The following is an 18,741-nucleotide window of genomic DNA, read 5'->3' as shown; positions in this document are numbered from 1 at the left end:
TTTCTTCTCTTCCTCTCGTGCCCCTCCTCCATGTTCTCTTCCCAAGGTACAGACAATTCCCTTAAGATGACCTATCTTGTTGCACCTGACCAGATGACAATGTCAGGCCGCAACCTTGTCACACAAATCTTCTCTGGGAATACCAATTGTGGCTTTCGGTCTGCCACCACCTGCCAATCACAAGCATCTGACAGCCATCTTGCTTTCCACCTCCTCCTCTTTCCACCTCTTACCAATTGGCCCTCTTTGACAAACAACACCTCTCCCGCATCGGTCTCCTTCTCCACTCTTCTCTCTTGATCTCAGCACCTCTTGTTGCACCATCTGCACTACCACCGCAAGCACCTGATCATGCCGCCACTTGTATCTTCCTGCTGGTAATGCTACTGAGCATGCACTCAGTGCATGCTGCATCGTTCCCAAACCTCCACATAAAGAACATCTCTCCTCCTGCAACAACCCCCACAATCTCAGGTTTACTGGTAACGGAAGCACATCATACGTTGCCCAAGCAGGAAACTCAACAATAGCGGCTCCATCCTCCAAATCTCTTGCCACTTCAATGTCCTCACCATGTTCTTCAAACAGCGTGGCACTCCCAACCACCTCCTCACAGACCCCATATGTAAACACATGATGATATGATGATCATAAACCAAACATATGATGTATCGGGTTGTTACGTTGGCTATGCGGGTGTTTTGGGTATGGGGGTGTCTTGTCTTCCATTGGGTATGTGGGTGTCTTCTGGTACATCCGGGAGATGGATGCCCTTGCCTTGCATAACCCCAGGTCACCTGTGGGCAAGGTGTAGTACCTGTCAGCCCTCCTTACCAGGGTAACGGTCTGTAGCCATGCGGTTTAAATGGCAGATGGCTCTGCACATCTGGTGGATGAGTGTCCAGTCGACTCCAACAGCATGGGCATAAGAGGGTGGATTCTCCAACGGCCATCAGAGAGACGGAGAGGGGTGGCAACCCCCGTCTATTCCACACACTTACTCATGTGTACTAGCCATAGAAAGGCAATGCCATCATTGTCCGAGGAGATTCGACATCATCATCATTGTTAAGTTTCTCATACATGGCTCTCACACTCCCCTTATACTCCACGATGTCATTTGTTCTCCACTTCCCTCTCTAATAAACTTCCGAGCCTTGCTCTTAGCGTTCCTCCTTTTCTTCATCCTCACCACAAACACCACAGGCTTGTGCTGGGTGGTAAGGTATACCATGCTCTCCCATCACTGCTTGGAATCTTTAACCCTCTAAAGCTGTCGCTTCCTTACCACCACCAAATCCAATTCTGTTCTATGCTGTCAACTCCAATAGGTAATCTTGTGGCTTTCCCACTTTTGAAAGAACGAACCAGCTATTGTCATCCCATTCTTTGCCACCAGCTCCACCAGCTCTTGACCCTCTCTATTCCTCATCCCCCAACCAATTTACCAACACATTCCTCTTCACCCGGCTCCAATACTCCCACATGCGCGTTAAAGTACCCCGCAATGCACAGCACCACCACGATATCAATCATTCCTATCCTTTCTAATGCATCCCTGAATTCCTTCTTTTCCACCCAATCCTTCCCGTTTGTGGCCCATAAACCGACATAACACACACCATTTGCCTCTGCATCACAACCAATGTCTTAACTATCCATCCCTCCCAGCTTTCCACTTTGACCACCTGCTTGCTGATCTCTTTTGATACTATTATTCCCAAACCATTACTCCTTCCATCCCCACCCGCATGCAACAGCTTGTATCCTCTCACCAACCCAATGACCTCTGTCATGATCTGGATACAACAAGTCACTCTGTCTCTGTTCCATCATGTCTCCTGCACACACAAAACTTCCAACCTCCTTCTCTGCATCATCTCCACCACCTCGACTCATCTCCCCTATATTGATCCCACATTCAAAATACTTTTCCAGACTCCACTTCTGAACCGCTGCCAAACTGGCAGAGCTAGTACCATCTTGATCAATTTTGGATGCTCAGATCAGCAATCAGCAGCACTGCCCGGACTGACCTGCTGGACATACACGACATGGCCAAAAGTATGCGGACACCCCTTCTAATTAGTGGATTGGCTGTTTCAGCCACACCCATTGCTGACAGGTATATATAATCAAGCACACAGCCATGCAATCTTCATAGACAAACATTGGCAGTAGAATGAGCCGTACTAAAGAGCTCAGTGACTTTCAACGTAGTACAGTCATAGGATGTCACCTTTCTAACAAGTCAGTTCATCAAATTTCTGCCATGCTAGATCTGCCCCTGTCAACTGTAAGTGCTGTTATTGTGAAGTGGAAACGTCTAGGAGCAACAACAGCTCAGCCGCAAAGTGCTAGGCCACACAAGCTCACAGAACGGGAACGCCGAGTGCTGAAGCGCGTAAAAATCATCTGTCCTCGGTTGCAACACTCACTACCGAGTTCCAAACTGCCTCTGGAAGCAACATCAACACAACAACTGTTCGTTGGGAGCTTCATGAAATGGGTTTCCATGGCCGGGCAGCCGCAAACAAGCCTAAGATCATGCGTAATGCCAAGCGTCGGCTGGAGTGGCGTAAAGCTCGCTGCCATTGGACTCTGGAGCAGTGGAAACGCGTTCTCTGGAGTGATGAATCAAGCTTCACCATTTGACAGTCCGACGGACGAATCTGGGTTTGGCGGATGCCAGGAGAACGTGACCTGCCTGAATGCATAGTGCCAACTGTAAAGCTTGGTGGAGGAGGAATAATGGTCTGGGGCTGTTTTTCATGGTTCGGGCTAGGTCCTTTAGTTCAAGTGAAGGGAAATATTAATGCTACAGCAGTAGTGTAATAATGTTGGATCTGGGACACCCCAAATCCCCATTCACTTACATGTTAATTTTTCCATTCCCTCATTGCCCCTAAACACCTCTATTTCTCTCACCCTGTTCTTTACGAACCTTCTAACCTTTTGACATGTTATCCTTATTCATTAGACCACTTAAACAATGGTCCTTCTGTGTGAACCTGTGATCCTTCTGACCTTATGGACCTTTTAACCTTTTACTCTTAATATCATCTGGTGAATCATCTTTGGCCCACACAAACAACGACCCTACAAATATTTGTTTATGCGTGGGAAATAATTTAATTCTCTTGCCACTCTCTTCACCATCTAATATATTAATAAAAAATATGTTTGAGTTTGGTTCTTTATTAAGATATTTTAACTGAGCTAAGATAAAATGGTAAACCTCCCTCAATGTTCTTGTTTGAGCGCCTCCAGTGCCACATACCATTTTTAAATTAAAGTATATATTTTCCTGACAACCATCAAAGTTTTCCGTCCACTCAAAAATATTTCCATCTTTTTTACCCAATTCACCGGTATTTAAATTAATTCTCTTATTTGTTTTGTAAATTGTTTTACCAGTTGTCTTTTCAATTATACCTATTTGATATTTTTCACATTCATTATGTTTTCCATTTATATACCAAGGTTGATTACACCTCCACTCTTTAGTCTGGTTGATACTTGGTTCTATCATTTATATAATAGTAAAAAAGGCGGCGGTAGCCCGTTAAAATCCCCAACCCCCCTTTTTAACTTATCACTTATATATATCTTATCACTTATATATATCTTATCACTTATGTATATCTTATCACTTATATATATCTTATCACTTATGTATATCTTATCACTTATATATATCTTATCACTTATATACTTATATAACCATAAGGGAGACTATCAATTCCATTTTCTAAAATAAACCTCTTATCATCAAAAGCCCCCAATGCTTTCTTATTTATCTCTTCTGAATATAATTGATGTTTATAACTTCTTATTCCATTAATCTTTCTAAACCCTTCTTTCTTTGTTGTTAAAGTTATAATAATCCTTAAAGTTTATTGTTTCTTTAATAACATTTTTCTTTACACCTTTTAACTTCTTATCAGTCTTTTCAACGTTATTCACAATGTATTTATAAGCATAAGCCTTTGACCTCAATCCCACAAATTCACTCATAACATTTCCTCCTAATTCATCCTTGAACTTTCCAATCACCTTTTTATTTTTAGAAGAGAACAACTCACTCTCTGGACTGTAATTACTCGTGTCATAGATATTAATGTCTCTTTTCATGTCTGAATAAACATCGTTGGTATTAATTTTCAAAATAAAACTATCTGTATCCATATAAAGTAGATTAACATCATTTTGATATTTCTTCCTCAAGTTATTATAAAAGTAATCATACATTAATGACTTTGATAAATCAAGAATTGATGTTCCAATATAAATAGGTTTGTCCATTTCAATACTCTCTTTAATCAAATGGATCGCACAAAAGTTCTCAGTAAAGACCTCAGCTCGAGTAAAACTCGGTCTATTAATTAATTTTGATGCTTGTTCCCAAGATGTTGATAGTCTGATATTTTGTCTTTTCCTCACATTCTCCATAGTCTTACCAAAGACCGCATTATTCATCAATTTATAAAAGTCTTTCTCAAAATCTGTTTTTGACTCTGTTCTTCTTTGTGTATTAAAATCAATGTACCCCTTTAACCAATGACTTTGATTGAACTTTAGAACCCTATGGATCTTCTCTACTCTTAGACCTTTTGATAAATATTGTCGCAAATTTCTTTGGTGTAGAACATAATTTTTCTTGTTATATAATATAGTAAGTAATTTTTCTGTTGATTCACCTATATCAAACGATCGTTGATAATCACTCAACCATTCTTTCTTTGGACTTTCTTTCTCACAAGCAAATGGGAGATCTTTGTGTAGGTTATGGAGTTCCTCTGGATATTTCAAATCAACTTCAAAATAATAACCAACTTTTTCTTCATCCAATTATTTTTGTGTAGAGATACATACATCTTGTAAAACGTTTTTGTAGTCTTTTTCCTTTACCCATCTAAGTTTTCCATAAGGAAGAGCCTGAGACATTGCCCAGCCATACAGGTTGTTCGCATCATAGTACATCAAGTAAGAACTCTCTTTCGTTGGATCATAATTTGGAAGTTATTTGTTATTTGCTTTTGCGTATCTACTCGAGCAGACTTGTGAAATTCCACCTCTTTTTGCCTTTTCAATCATCAAAAGCATATCAACATCGGTTATCAAATCCAAATCTTGTTTTGTCATTTTCAACATCGCACTCCAGGCCAATCCAGGTGCTGTGTAGTAGTGAGCAGGATCCAATCCATATCCAGTGCGACAAACAGATCTAAAGGCTTCAAATACATCGGCCAATAAAAGCACATCAGTTTTGAGATACAAATCGTGATACTCGCCAAGATTCTTGATGTTATATTTTTCCCAAACATTTTGTGCGTGGACATAATCTTTATCAGATATATTACTGTTGTTTAATTTGTTATAGAAATTTTCTTTTGAAGGAAGTTGTGTTTCATTGAATCTCTCAAATGAGTCCATATAGTCATAGGGGTAAATTCCCTTTTGTGTTAGAAAATCTTTATCTAAAAAATACTCTGAAAGACATGGAAACTCTTTTAGATTTTGAACCAAGTTAGCCAATGGACTTGCCATGAATTTAAATGTATCAAGAAATCTGATATGAGTAATAGGAGATGTGTGAATTGTTTTTGTGAATGAAATGTATTTCTGATCCGTGTTTGGAATTGCTGAGATACTTCCAGAAGTCTTTGAGAGTTCCTTGATAAATAGATGTGTATCATAATGAGCATTGTTATGAAGAAAGACAGGAATGAAAGAGGGGAGTTGATAATTAATATTACAACTTTGATGAGCCGGACCTCTATATTTACCAGTGAGATGACAATGGTCTCTAACCTTTAGACCTTCACTAATTTTCTTCTCACAAATATGACAGTCAACCTTTGGTTGTCTAAATTCTCTTTTTTCTTTACTTGTTAAGGACATTGGTTTATTGGTTTCTCTCATTATCTTGGTTAATCGAACACAGTCTTTTTCTAGTCGTTTCACAAACTCCTCTGGGGTATTTGAGCCTCTATACACCTCTAACTTGTTATATTTATCACCAACGGATGATTTGATATTGTTACAGACGCGGATGAAAGATGTTATTTTACCGAGCGGTTTGGTATTACCGCGTCCGAACAGTTACTCCCCGATTAGAACCCGATTCCACCCGACGTTGACCAGATCGCCCCACAGATATTCAATCGGGAAACCTCTACAGCGACCGAAAGAGAATGAAAAAGAAGAAGAAGAATACGGAGGAAGAACAGATTTATTATACACACACAGCAATGGATGGAAGAAGCAGTAACACAGCGAATCGTTAACTTACACTATTCATTTTTACTTAACCCCAAGACAGCGAGTAGGACAGACGACGTTCACACTCACACGGGGGATATTGCAGGCAGGTAGGGCTTGAGGTGGATTGCTTGAGAGGGAGGAGGGTCGGAGGCAGCAGCTCTGAATTCCTCGCGGTTTTTGGCGGGAAAATCCTCCGTCGCGTATCCGCTGCTGTAGACGTCACGCGCTGGCTCGGCACACCTGCTCCTCTTCTTCTAGTGGAGCCGTCTCCCTCCTTTCAGCGCGTCTCTCCAAAGCTGGTTTCCTTTGCGAGTACCTCTCCTCTTTGGCTTGGAGCGTTTCGCATCTCACCGCTCCTCTTGGCGCCGCCTCTTCGCTCCTCTCCCAGGTCATCTGATCTCTCATCTCGTGCTCATCTGATGAAGCAGTCCCTTACAGTCGCTTTTATCACCTCGGGCGGAATCAAGCCGCCGGCTGCGAGGGCGCGCCTACCGGGTCGCTCACCGCGGTGCTGATTGGCCGTTAGGGCTGGTTCACTCCTTCCCTCTTATGACGAGGTGGAGACACGCCTTTCTTCTCCGACTCAAAGCACATGGGCAATGGCGGCCTGCGGGATTGAAAACAACTCCCCTTTTAAAAGGAACTTTGGAGAGCGGAGATGTTTGGGGAAATTGGAAGGGCCTACGCTTATTTTGTTTGATACAATGCAAAGTCAATCTAGTGGGAAACACATATTTAGCCTACATAGAGTAAGGAAATACACTATTTAAAAAGATATATCGTGACCTGCGTGTAAGTTTCATGGAATTAACTAGGAGGACGGCTGCGACCATTATTTACATTACGAGGATGTTACCATACTTTTGTAACGTTCACATTGTAACGTTTCCACATTCGTTACACTTCCTCCAAAATTGTTACACTTCTCAAAAACCGTTACACTTCTCAAATTCGTTACACACTTCTCAAAATCGTTACACTGCACCCTCCTTTCTTCAGGCCCGGGCTCGGGCCTACTAAACTTTAACTTAGTGTGACACGTAGGTGTAATTCCCTCTACAATTACCCTGACCCTGAGTGTGACAATCTTAAAACACAAATAAGTATGTCCCCCTATTGCATTGCACCCTGTCTAACAGACTCAAGCCCACAGCTAACCGAATCACGGAATTATTCTCAAACTATACATTTACGGTGGGGAGCATTATTTACAATGACGTGATTTCTTATTTACAACGCAACCCAGGACCTGTGTTTTTTTTTTTTTTTTTTTTTAGGGAACAAGAAAAAGAAATTCCTGTTGGGAGGGAGGAGACAGCACGCATTGCATCGATGCACCAGTACCAATACCACCAAAGCACCCAAAAGCACCAAAAATACCACAAGCACCACAAAGCACCAAAAACACCACTCGGTGCGCAGTCACCATGGTTCTTAATAAACACAACAAAACAACTGGTGGTGGTCTTCACTTTCTCTGCTGGGCCGATGTTCTTCCCGACGTCTTCTGGCTTCATGCGGCCTATTTGGACATAATAAAAAGCACAACTTGTGTTCGTTTTTTATTTAGGGCCTCAGGGGCCAACTAAGGGTGGTCCACCTGTTTGGCATAGGTGCCACCTTACCGAGGTCCGCAAGCAAGATTCCCTGGCCACTATGGCCGGTCTCCAACAGAGGTGCCCTGCCCCAGAACCTGGGGTCCATCAAGTGGTACTTGGCCGCAGAACAGCGGTCCATAAAGTGGTACATCAACGCAATGCATGCTGGTTCTGGGAATCTCGGGCGCACAATGGCCACCTCACGCACGCTCCCCTCGGCACCCAATGGCGCACAGGTCATGTGGGAGACAAAAGAAAGACAATTGAGCGAGGGGTAAGGTCACAGGGGTACACGTCAATAAGGCAATGCAAGGCGAAATGCGTACGGAGGGCGAAGTGAGAAAGCTCGTCCCTACCGTACGTCACCCCCCTGTCACCTACCCTACCCTTGCCCTTGCCCTTACCCCATATGTACAAAATCTACACATTACCAATTCGTCACGACTGTCACGTCTTCCCCATATTTCCCCTATACCAAATTCGTCACCACAATCCCTCTACTTCAAAATTTGCCATCACCAATTCATCATCAATCCTCATAAGGAGGGAGAGATGGAATTACGCACAATGTCACACCCACGTCATGATGCGTCTCACAATCCAAACATTTGCATCATAAAAATAATCAAAACATGGCATGGTGTGGAGTACCTGTCACCTCAGGTGAGTGGATGCAGATGGTGCGAGGAGATCCTTCATCCTAACTATCCTCTAAATGACTTTAACACACTTTACACTACCCGGGGTCTTTCCCTGCCAATCCATTGGCCACTTACACTATTGGTTCTAAAAACCAATTCCCATTGACCAAACTGTGGTGCTTCTCAATTTGGGGTCTCACTCCCCCGATTCATCTCCCGGTGCCCTCGCACAATTTCTGGGCCGCGACGTGTAGCTCTCCCAACAGGTCTACCCACCTGCACACCTCCACCACTGTAGTTGCCACCCGAGCTTACCTAGCTCCTCACCCTAACCTATCTAACTGGGGCAGGCCCCTCCTGGCTCTGTCACCCCACTCGGTGCCCTCTGGCACTGGGCTACCCGGGTCCGTCCTCCGGATCCTCGGGCCCCATCCACAACAACTACTACCGGCTCCCAGAGCCCACCTGCGGCCTCACCTGGCCGACATCCTTACAGTGGTGGAGTGCCCAAACCAACTACACACACTAACAGGCTACACGCCCAGCCATTTCCACAACACTAATGCACCCATCCAAACATCATTCTTCCACTCGCACCACAGATGCCAATATCCAACCACAATTTACCTATACCCTCTACCTAACACTTACACTACCCGCCCCGGGTATCCGTGATGGGGGTCCACTCTTCCCCCATTCACACCTTCGCACCATCCACTCCACTCCATAGTTTCCATCATACTCACTCCACGACCATCCATTCCAATACTCCATACCATTTATTCCATACACCTGTCCTCCATTCACCTGTCGTTGCACACCTGTGCAATCTCACCTGGTGCCACCTGCACCCTCCTCCTCTTCCTGGACCAGTTGGTCAACACAACACACATCCCCATCACTCACTCATACACTGCTCCACACACCTGTTCAGTTGCACACCTGTGCAATCACACCTGTTCAATCCTCACACACACGGCATCATCTCAGCTAACTACTCCCCTCTGAAACTTGCGCTTCCCAGTCGTCCCTTTAAACTATTGCGCTCCCACGTCATTATCATCCACGCTAATCTACCTGCGTCCCCACTACAGGTATCCTTGTCACTAACTAACCTTAACGTTACCTACTGTCATCTTCGCTAGATCCCTACCAATATCCTAACCCACCCGGGCTAGTTTTCACTGCCATACACCCCATAAGCTATTGCGCATTTGCCCCACATGGGAAGGGTGGCAGGGATGCCACCCTTACCCACCGGGCACATCGCTCACTACCAATTTTGCACATCAAATTTCAACAAATCAAAAATTTGCCAATCACTGCCCATCATCTGCCAATCATTACTGCCAATCCTTTGCCAATCATCAAATTTTGTTTTTCTCTAATTTTGGGGCCAAAACACTAACCTCATCACACAGTCTACTCACTAATGCCTCTCGGTGCGCCAATTCCTGTCCAAAGCCAGGCTTCGTAAAGCCGAGCAATGAATGCTTGTTGTTTTGTGCCGGCGGCTCGATGCGTCCGGCATTCGGTGCAGGGAAGGAGGTTTACCCGGGCCGAGATCCCACGCACCATCTCGGCGTGGAGCCATCCAATGTCCCGATCTCGACCTGCCGGCACGTCTCAATAGAAAGTGGTCGCCATGACGACCCTTCCTATCGGGCTGCCCGCTCCGCCTAGTGGAGCCCGGACGCGGCCGTTCCAAGCGAGGCCCAGCGTGGATCGCGCACGGCGGTCCTTTCGAACCCGCCGTGGTTCGGATCCCCGCTGGTTCTCGCGGCACGCGAAGCTGCCCGACGCTCACCGAGGGCCCGATTCGGCTATAAGTCGTTCTAACCTTTAACCCGGTTACCGTCGATGCTTCACCTGCAGGCTTACATGCATACGCTACCCCTTTCTTGCTCACACCTCCAGCTGGTCCCATGCTCCTCGTACCTTCCCTTACACACCTCGGTACACTCACTCCGCTCACCGACTTGGTCACACACCTTACCACCGAACACCTTGGCACACATTCGTCGCTCGCACACCTCACCAACACACCTCTTCGCGCCCCTTTCTCGGTCACCTCTTTTGTGACAATCACAGGTGTGCTCTCACCCGCACACCCAACCACGTGCCTCACTACCAATTCCAGCGTGCATTCCCACTCATGCTCTACCATTCCAGGTGTGCATCCTTCCATTCCAGGTGTACATCCTCGCTCACCTGCCACAACCAACTCACGCTCCGTGTCACTTTCACTACTCTCACCTCCACTCTCGGTCGCGCACTCACCCTTACTCTCGACAGCACACTCTTTCCTCATGCACCCGTCCGTTACACACCTTTCTCGTGCACACTCCTGCACACAATCTCCCGTTACATCCTCTGTAACACTCACCACAGGCGTACACCTCCTCGTTCCATCCTCTGTAACACTCACCACACCGTGCTTCCATGTACCCCCTCGCACACGCGCTTCGACCAACTCACTCTTGCCAGCACACTCACTCCTTGGCGTGCACTTTTTCCTCACACACCCCATGGTCGGACATTCTCGCACACCTCTTTTTTCGCACACCAGACCTGTCGCACACTTCACCAACGGCCTTTCACGAACACCCGGATCCAAACCAATCCCCAAGCCGACTGAAGCTTTCCTCACATCATGTACATTTCCGATTATATCGCCACTCACCTTGGCACCTCGTCTCCGCACCTCTTTTGCCACCTGCAAACTTTTTATTTGGTTAGTGAGCATCACATTATGAGTTGAGCACCGACCTTGTACATATTCCGCTATCTCCTCCTTTATTTCTCTCTTAGTTTCTGTCCGTCTCTTCTTAATTTCACTCACCTCTTCTTCCACTTCCTCTAATTTTTGTTTAACCTCTTTTATTTCTCGGTGCGTCTCCTCAAGTTCGTCCTCTAAGGCTACCGTGACCGTCTCTATGTGCTTCCTCACCTGCCGGTCCTTTGTCTCCATTATCTCTGTCACCTCGTCCACCCTCATTGTCAGTTCCTCACGTACCATCTGACATTGCCTCTGTGTCGCTATCAAGTCATTTTTAATTTCTTTTTGTGTCGCCTTTAACCCTCCGAGTACTGCAGTGTTCCTTTGAACCTGCTCCACTAACTTCGTTTGTCCCTCTGTCAGCTGTTCCACCTCCTCCGTCAGATCTTCTATTCCCCCTTGTAACTTTGCCGTATTATTTCTCACCTCTTTCTCCATACGCTTCTCACCTCGCTTTACCTCCTCACATAGCCCCGAAACCTCCTCACTTACCCCTCGTCGTATTTCCTCCATCTCTTTTGTAGATGCCACCCTCATCTGTCCCAATTCATCCCTCTGAGCATCCAGTTTGGTTTCTACCCCGATTTTGACCCCCTCTATCTGCTTCCCCATTTGTTTAACTTCCTTTTCCGCTTGGTCCCTCATGTCCCTCAATTTGCCTTCCATCCTGTTTTCTAACCCCTCTAACCCCTTTTGCATCCCTTCCATTTGATTCTCTTGAGCGGCCATTCTGTTTTCTACCCCCATTAACCCATTTTTCACCTCTTTTATCCCGTTGTCTAACCCCTCAAAATTATTGTCTAACTTCCCAAATTTCTTGTCTAACTCCTCAAAATTATTGTCTAACTTCCCAAATTTCTTGTCTAACCCCTCACCGGTACCCCTCGCTTCGTCCCTCATTACCCCCAATTGCTCACTCTGAGCTACCATCCGGTTCCCCATTACCCCCATTTGGTTTCCCATTACCCCCATTTGGCCCTCCAATCGCTCACTCTGAGCATCCATCCGGTTCCCCTTTACCCCCATCATTCTGCTTTCCATTTCTTCGCTATTCTTGTCCATAAGGGCCTTCATTTGTATAAAAAAAAGGTTCAAATCCACCAACGGCGCTGCTACGGTCGCGGGCGCGGCAAAATTTGGTGCCGCTACACCCACGTGTGCGAGGACGCCACTTTGCGCGTCTGATACCCCCTCAACCACATTGCCAATGTTCTCCTCCTCCCTTTCCTCCACATACATTTCCCCGAGGTCCTGGGTCGATTCCACCCTGTCTATCTCTCCCACCGACATCCGATCGCCTTGATTGTCCATGGCGCGATCTCAAAATTCGGGTTTTGCTTTATAAAACAAAATAAATTTCGGCAGCTTGTAATTTTGAGCGCGTTAAGCGCGCTTCGGGTCCGATTTCGGGTCCAATCTCCCTCCTCAACACCAATTGTTACTCTAATAGTACAATTGGTGTTCCAAAATTTGGGCCTAACAAATTTAGTCCCAGGTCCGAATCCAACTCCTCGACACCAATTGTTACTGTACTAACACAATTGGTGTCCAAAATTTGGGCTAAATAAATTTAGTCCCAGGTTCGAATCCAACTCCTGACAACCAATTGTTACTGTACTAACACAATTGGTGTCCAAAATTTGGGCTAAATAAATTTAGTCCCAGGTTCGAATCCCACCTCCTGACGACCAATTGTTGCAGACGCGGATGAAAGATGTTATTTTACCGAGCGGTTTGGTATTACCGCGTCCGAACAGTTACTCCCCGATTAGAACCCGATTCCACCCGACGTTGACCAGATCGCCCCACAGATATTCAATCGGGAAACCTCTACAGCGACCGAAAGAGAATGAAAAAGAAGAAGAAGAATACGGAGGAAGAACAGATTTATTATACACACACAGCAATGGATGGAAGAAGCAGTAACACAGCGAATCGTTAACTTACACTATTCATTTTTACTTAACCCCAAGACAGCGAGTAGGACAGACGACGTTCACACTCACACGGGGGATATTGCAGGCAGGTAGGGCTTGAGGTGGATTGCTTGAGAGGGAGGAGGGTCGGAGGCAGCAGCTCTGAATTCCTCGCGGTTTTTGGCGGGAAAATCCTCCGTCGCGGAGCCGCTGCTGTAGACGTCACGCGCTGGCTCGGCACACCTGCTCCTCTTCTTCTAGTGGAGCCGTCTCCCTCCTTTCAGCGCGTCTCTCCAAAGCTGGTTTCCTTTGCGAGTACCTCTCCTCTTTGGCTTGGAGCGTTTCGCATCTCACCGCTCCTCTTGGCGCCGCCTCTTCGCTCCTCTCCCAGGTCATCTGATCTCTCATCTCGTGCTCATCTGATGAAGCAGTCCCTTACAGTCGCTTTTATCACCTCGGGCGGAATCAAGCCGCCGGCTGCGAGGGCGCGCCTACCGGGTCGCTCACCGCGGTGCTGATTGGCCGTTAGGGCTGGTTCACTCCTTCCCTCTTATGACGAGGTGGAGACACGCCTTTCTTCTCCGACTCAAAGCACATGGGCAATGGCGGCCTGCGGGATTGAAAACAACTCCCCTTTTAAAAGGAACTTTGGAGAGCGGAGATGTTTGGGGAAATTGGAAGGGCCTACACTTATTTTGTTTGATACAATGCAAAGTCAATCTAGTGGGAAACACATATTTAGCCTACATAGAATAAGGAAATACACTATTTAAAAAGATATATCGTGACCTGCGTGTAAGTTTCATGGAATTAACTAGGAGGACGGCTGCGACCATTATTTACATTACGAGGATGTTACCATACTTTTGTAACGTTCACATTGTAACGTTTCCACATTCGTTACACTTCCTCCAAAATTGTTACACTTCTCAAAAACCGTTACACTTCTCAAATTCGTTACACACTTCTCAAAATCGTTACAATATAATAACAAAAACCACAAGGAGTATGTTTTTGATATTTATTTGTGTATGATTCTTTTGGATCTGGAGAAGCAGTATCTATTTTTTCTAGAATACTTTCAAAATCAGCATATATAACAAATGGATGTTTGATCTTTTTATTTTCATCTTTGAATGTGATCTTTGAGCCTTCTTTAGGCATATTGATTACCGTTGATTTATGTTCGCCACAATAATTTGAATGTTTATCTAATCTTTCTTGTGAATTGAAGAAGTTAAGACAACGCAAACAAATATATATTTTATTTGTTCTCTTACAGACTTGTGGTTTTATTAATTTAGCAATATCTTTGATGTATGTATAATGTGAATTTTCGTCTGAATTAAAATATAGAAGATTAATATGAGTTTGTTTACAATTGTCAGAAAGCTTTAAAACCTGAATGTTGTTTGTTTCTGTTAGACCATAAACATTAACTGATAAATTATTCATCTTTTCAAATTTAGGAATATCATTTAAAGTCATCGGAAACTTTAGATCTTTCGTATTTAATGTATTCTCATATTTTTTATAATGAGATACTCTTTCATCATGAAAATGTGGAGGATGTAAGTGTGCTAAAATAGACCAGAGAAAACATTTATTGTCTTTATTTTTGATATTGATAACTGCTTTTCTATTTTTGATAACACTGGGTAAATAAATGTAAGAAGAAGCTTTTAGAGGATCTGATTTAAGAATATGAATGTCTATGTAAATAATTTTTCCTATATTGAATCCACTTCCTACGATTGAATTATCCACATCTTGCTCTTGTTTAATAAGTTCATCATAGACTCCTGATGTTTTAAAATCTTGATATGAAGATATAAAGTGTGGCTCAGTTCTCATGTATGGTGTATCTATAACTCCTTTATCCTTTGTCATTTCTAATTTTACCCTCATATAAAATTTAAGTGGTTTCATTTCTTTTAGTGTTTTTTTAATCAATGTTTGAACAGCAGGTTTGACTATTTCTACAGCATCAACTATAGACTTTGGTTCGGGAGGTTTGAAGTTAAAGATTCGAATCCTGATATGTCTTTTGAAAGCACCATCAGTATTTTTAATAGTAAACAATTTTGACAAGTGTTTGTTAGTTTTAAGATGGGCTTTAAACCCCTTCTTGAGGATGGTTGTTTTACAGACCTTACAATGTTTTGTTTTAGGTGGAAGAGGGGAAAGTTTGTTAAGAATGTTGTATGTATGTTTTGCGGTGAGAATATGTTGTTTATAATATTTTACTTCCTTCTCGCAAGTATCACAATAAACCATATTTATAGCGTGAGAAAACGTGGTGTTTTATATATATCACTGTGCTTAAAATAAAACACTTTTGAGCTTTACAGCTCCGTTTTATATATATCGCTGTGCTTAAAATAAAACACTTTTCAGCTTTACAGCTCCGTTTTATATATATCGCTGTGCTTAAACTAAAACACTTTTTCACTCAGAATCATCTAAGTCATAACTATCACATGAATACTCAGAATCATACTCAGAGTCATCAATAAAGCTACTCTCATAACAATCATTTGAGCACAAACTATTAGTATCATAACTATCATCTGTGTTCAATGAAATACTATCATCACCATCGTCCGAGTTCAATGAAATACTATCATCACTATCGTCCGAGTTCAATGAAATAGTAAAATCTTCACTGCTGTAATGACTCATATTTAATTAGCAGAAAAAACCTTTCCATCTATACCAATATACTTTCTTTCATTAACGGATTCAATCTCTACATTTTTAATATCAAAAGTTATCTTTAAATAATCTCTAACTATCATAGAACGAAATGACATTTCACCAGAAATATTAACATCATTCATTTTACTTAGATCTACACCCTTTGGATTATTAAAGTAAATACAAATTTCTCCACGAGTATTGTTGATGGTCTTATCATTCTTTTTCAAAGTATCGTGGTCAATCACTTTTTCAAGCTTTGTATAAATTGCCAGGAGTAGAGGAGAAACTTTTGTTAGATTTACTTTAATGGATGTCTTTCCAGGTATAGTTAGAGCTCTTCCTTTAAATGAAATAGAGGGGCTCATGTTATTTTCCATAACTGGTTTTACCCAAAAATTTCCATATTTATCTTTGTTCAATTTAACATCTTTGACATATTTTTCTATATCTTTCACCGAAGTAGAGATTGATTGAAATTTGTCTTTTGTGCTTTGAAACATTGTATTTATTAATGAATAAACTTGCGTTTAGTTTAAGTAAAAATTTACCATATAAATATGATAAGTTCTGAAGGATATTTAGAATTTCCAGACTCTCCATATGATAAATTAGAGAATTGTCCGGCTTGTGATAGAATAGGGCTTAATAATGAGGGTTCATATAAACAATGTATTTTCTGTGATTTAATTTTAATTAATGATAATAAAAAATGTAAAAAAATATATAACTCTTTTAAATTAGAACCAAAAATGAATTACTTTACAAGATTAATAAGAGAGATGAATGTTAAGTATTGTGATGATAATACACCATTTCTTTCAAGGGAAGAGACTATTTGTATTGAGAAAATGTATAAGGGTTTAATGATATTTATTATTCAAAATAATTTTAATGGAAATGTTAATACAAGATACTATATAAATAAAATAATGAATTATTTTGAAATTAAACCCGAACTCAGGATAAAATATAGAGTTTCTAAAATAGCTCAAAAAAAGTTAGATGACTTGTTTTCCAAATATATAAATGAATGATTTTTTACCCGTTTGGGAAAATAGGATAAAATTTAATAACCATAAAAACATTCCAAATTCATTGAGATGTCTAATAGTTGGTTCAAGCGGATGTGAAAAAACCTGTTTACTTTTAAAGATGCTCCTTGGTCCTAATTTTTTAGATTATGATAATTTAATAATTTTTACAAAGTCTAGTTTTCAACCCGAGTATCAACTACTCTCACAGGGTTTTAATGCAGGTCTTAAAAAGGAAGACATTATCGGTTTATTTAAACTTCAAAACAAACTAAATGATTATAATATTGAAGATATAATACAATTATTTTGTGATACACAGAAATCAAAATCGAAACCAAAACCCATAACTTGTATTCTCAGTGATAATACGGATGATATACCTTCACCTCAAGATTTAGATAAATCAAAAAAGAACCTCGTCATCTTTGATGATTGTGTTAATGAGAGAAACCAAACAGTAATGGACAGCTACTATACAAGAGGGAGACATTCTTCTTGTAATTGTATTTATCTTAGTCAGTCATATTTTCAACTCCCTCGACGCTCAATAAGAAACAATGCCAATACTTTTATTTTATTTAAGTTAAATTCAATAGATGTAAATAATTTTTGGAGAGATAATTGCTCTACGTTATGTAGTAAAAAAGAATTTGAAAATTATATGAAACACACGATTGGAAAATATAAATATATTGTTGTGAAACAAGATGAGATATTAAAGGATGTATTTTTATTTTAAACATAATTAATTACATATATAAATGACAACAATTATTATTAACCTTGTGGGTAAATCTGCTTCTGGAAAGAACTTTCATAAATCTAAACTCTTGAATAGTAAAAATGAAAAGATTGTAAGTTTTAAAAAAAAACACCCTATGATTCGTTTTGTGAGTACTACAACCAGAGCAAAGCGACCAGGAGAAGTAGAAGGGAAAGATTATTACTACATTTCAATGGAGGAACATATGCGATTGAGGAACGAAGGTCAAATATTTGAGGAGGTCTCTCTTGGTTCTACAAAATATTCACATTGTAGGAGTGAGTTAAATAAAGTGAAATCTAATGGTCTTGGGATTTTAGAAACTAATCCTGAAGGAATGAGGCAAATTATTAAACATTTGTGTGGTGATGGAGTTAAGATTTTATCATTCGGTTTTGATATCGATGAGGAGACTCAACGCAAACGTATGAAAAGCAGAGATACAAGTATTAGTGAAGAAGAAATAACAACTCGTATTAATACCAATAAAGAATTTGATGAAATATTTAAAGAAAAGGATTTATTTCAACACATTTACTATAATGATGAAGAAAAGGAAAATTTTCCCATTGACCTTTACAATTCATTAAATGATATTTTTCAATAAATAAATACAGAAAATGAATACCGAAGAAAGAGCAAGAAAGTTTAAAGAACATCAAGAGTTGGTTTCAAAAGTTGTAAAACAACAGGAAGAGATAAAGAAGAAACGGAGACAGAAACTAACTGGTGAAGAAGCCTTTGAAAGAAAACAAGAGAAAATTTTTAAACCGCTTTTAAAAACTCAACACCCTACAGTTCCCACGGTAGAATTTACTCCGAAAAAACTTCAAATGCTCAAAGATTTTAGTCAGATAACAAAACAAGAACTTGGAAAATTAGAATATAATGATGAAGAATTATTTCAGAAACTTGAGGAGGTAAATCAACCCCCTAATTATGTAGTGGAAGCTCTTCAAAACAATGAATATTTGGCAGATTCAAAAACCAGAGCAGGTCTCATTCCAACAGAAGAACCAACAGTGTTCCATCTTGTGGAAGAA

Source organism: Myxine glutinosa, chromosome 10, assembly GCF_964187855.1.
Source record: "Myxine glutinosa chromosome 10, kmMyxGlut1.1, whole genome shotgun sequence".
Lineage (NCBI taxonomy): Eukaryota > Metazoa > Chordata > Myxini > Myxiniformes > Myxinidae > Myxine > Myxine glutinosa.
The sequence above is the reverse complement of the archived record's forward strand: the minus strand, read 5'-3'. Positions refer to the sequence as shown.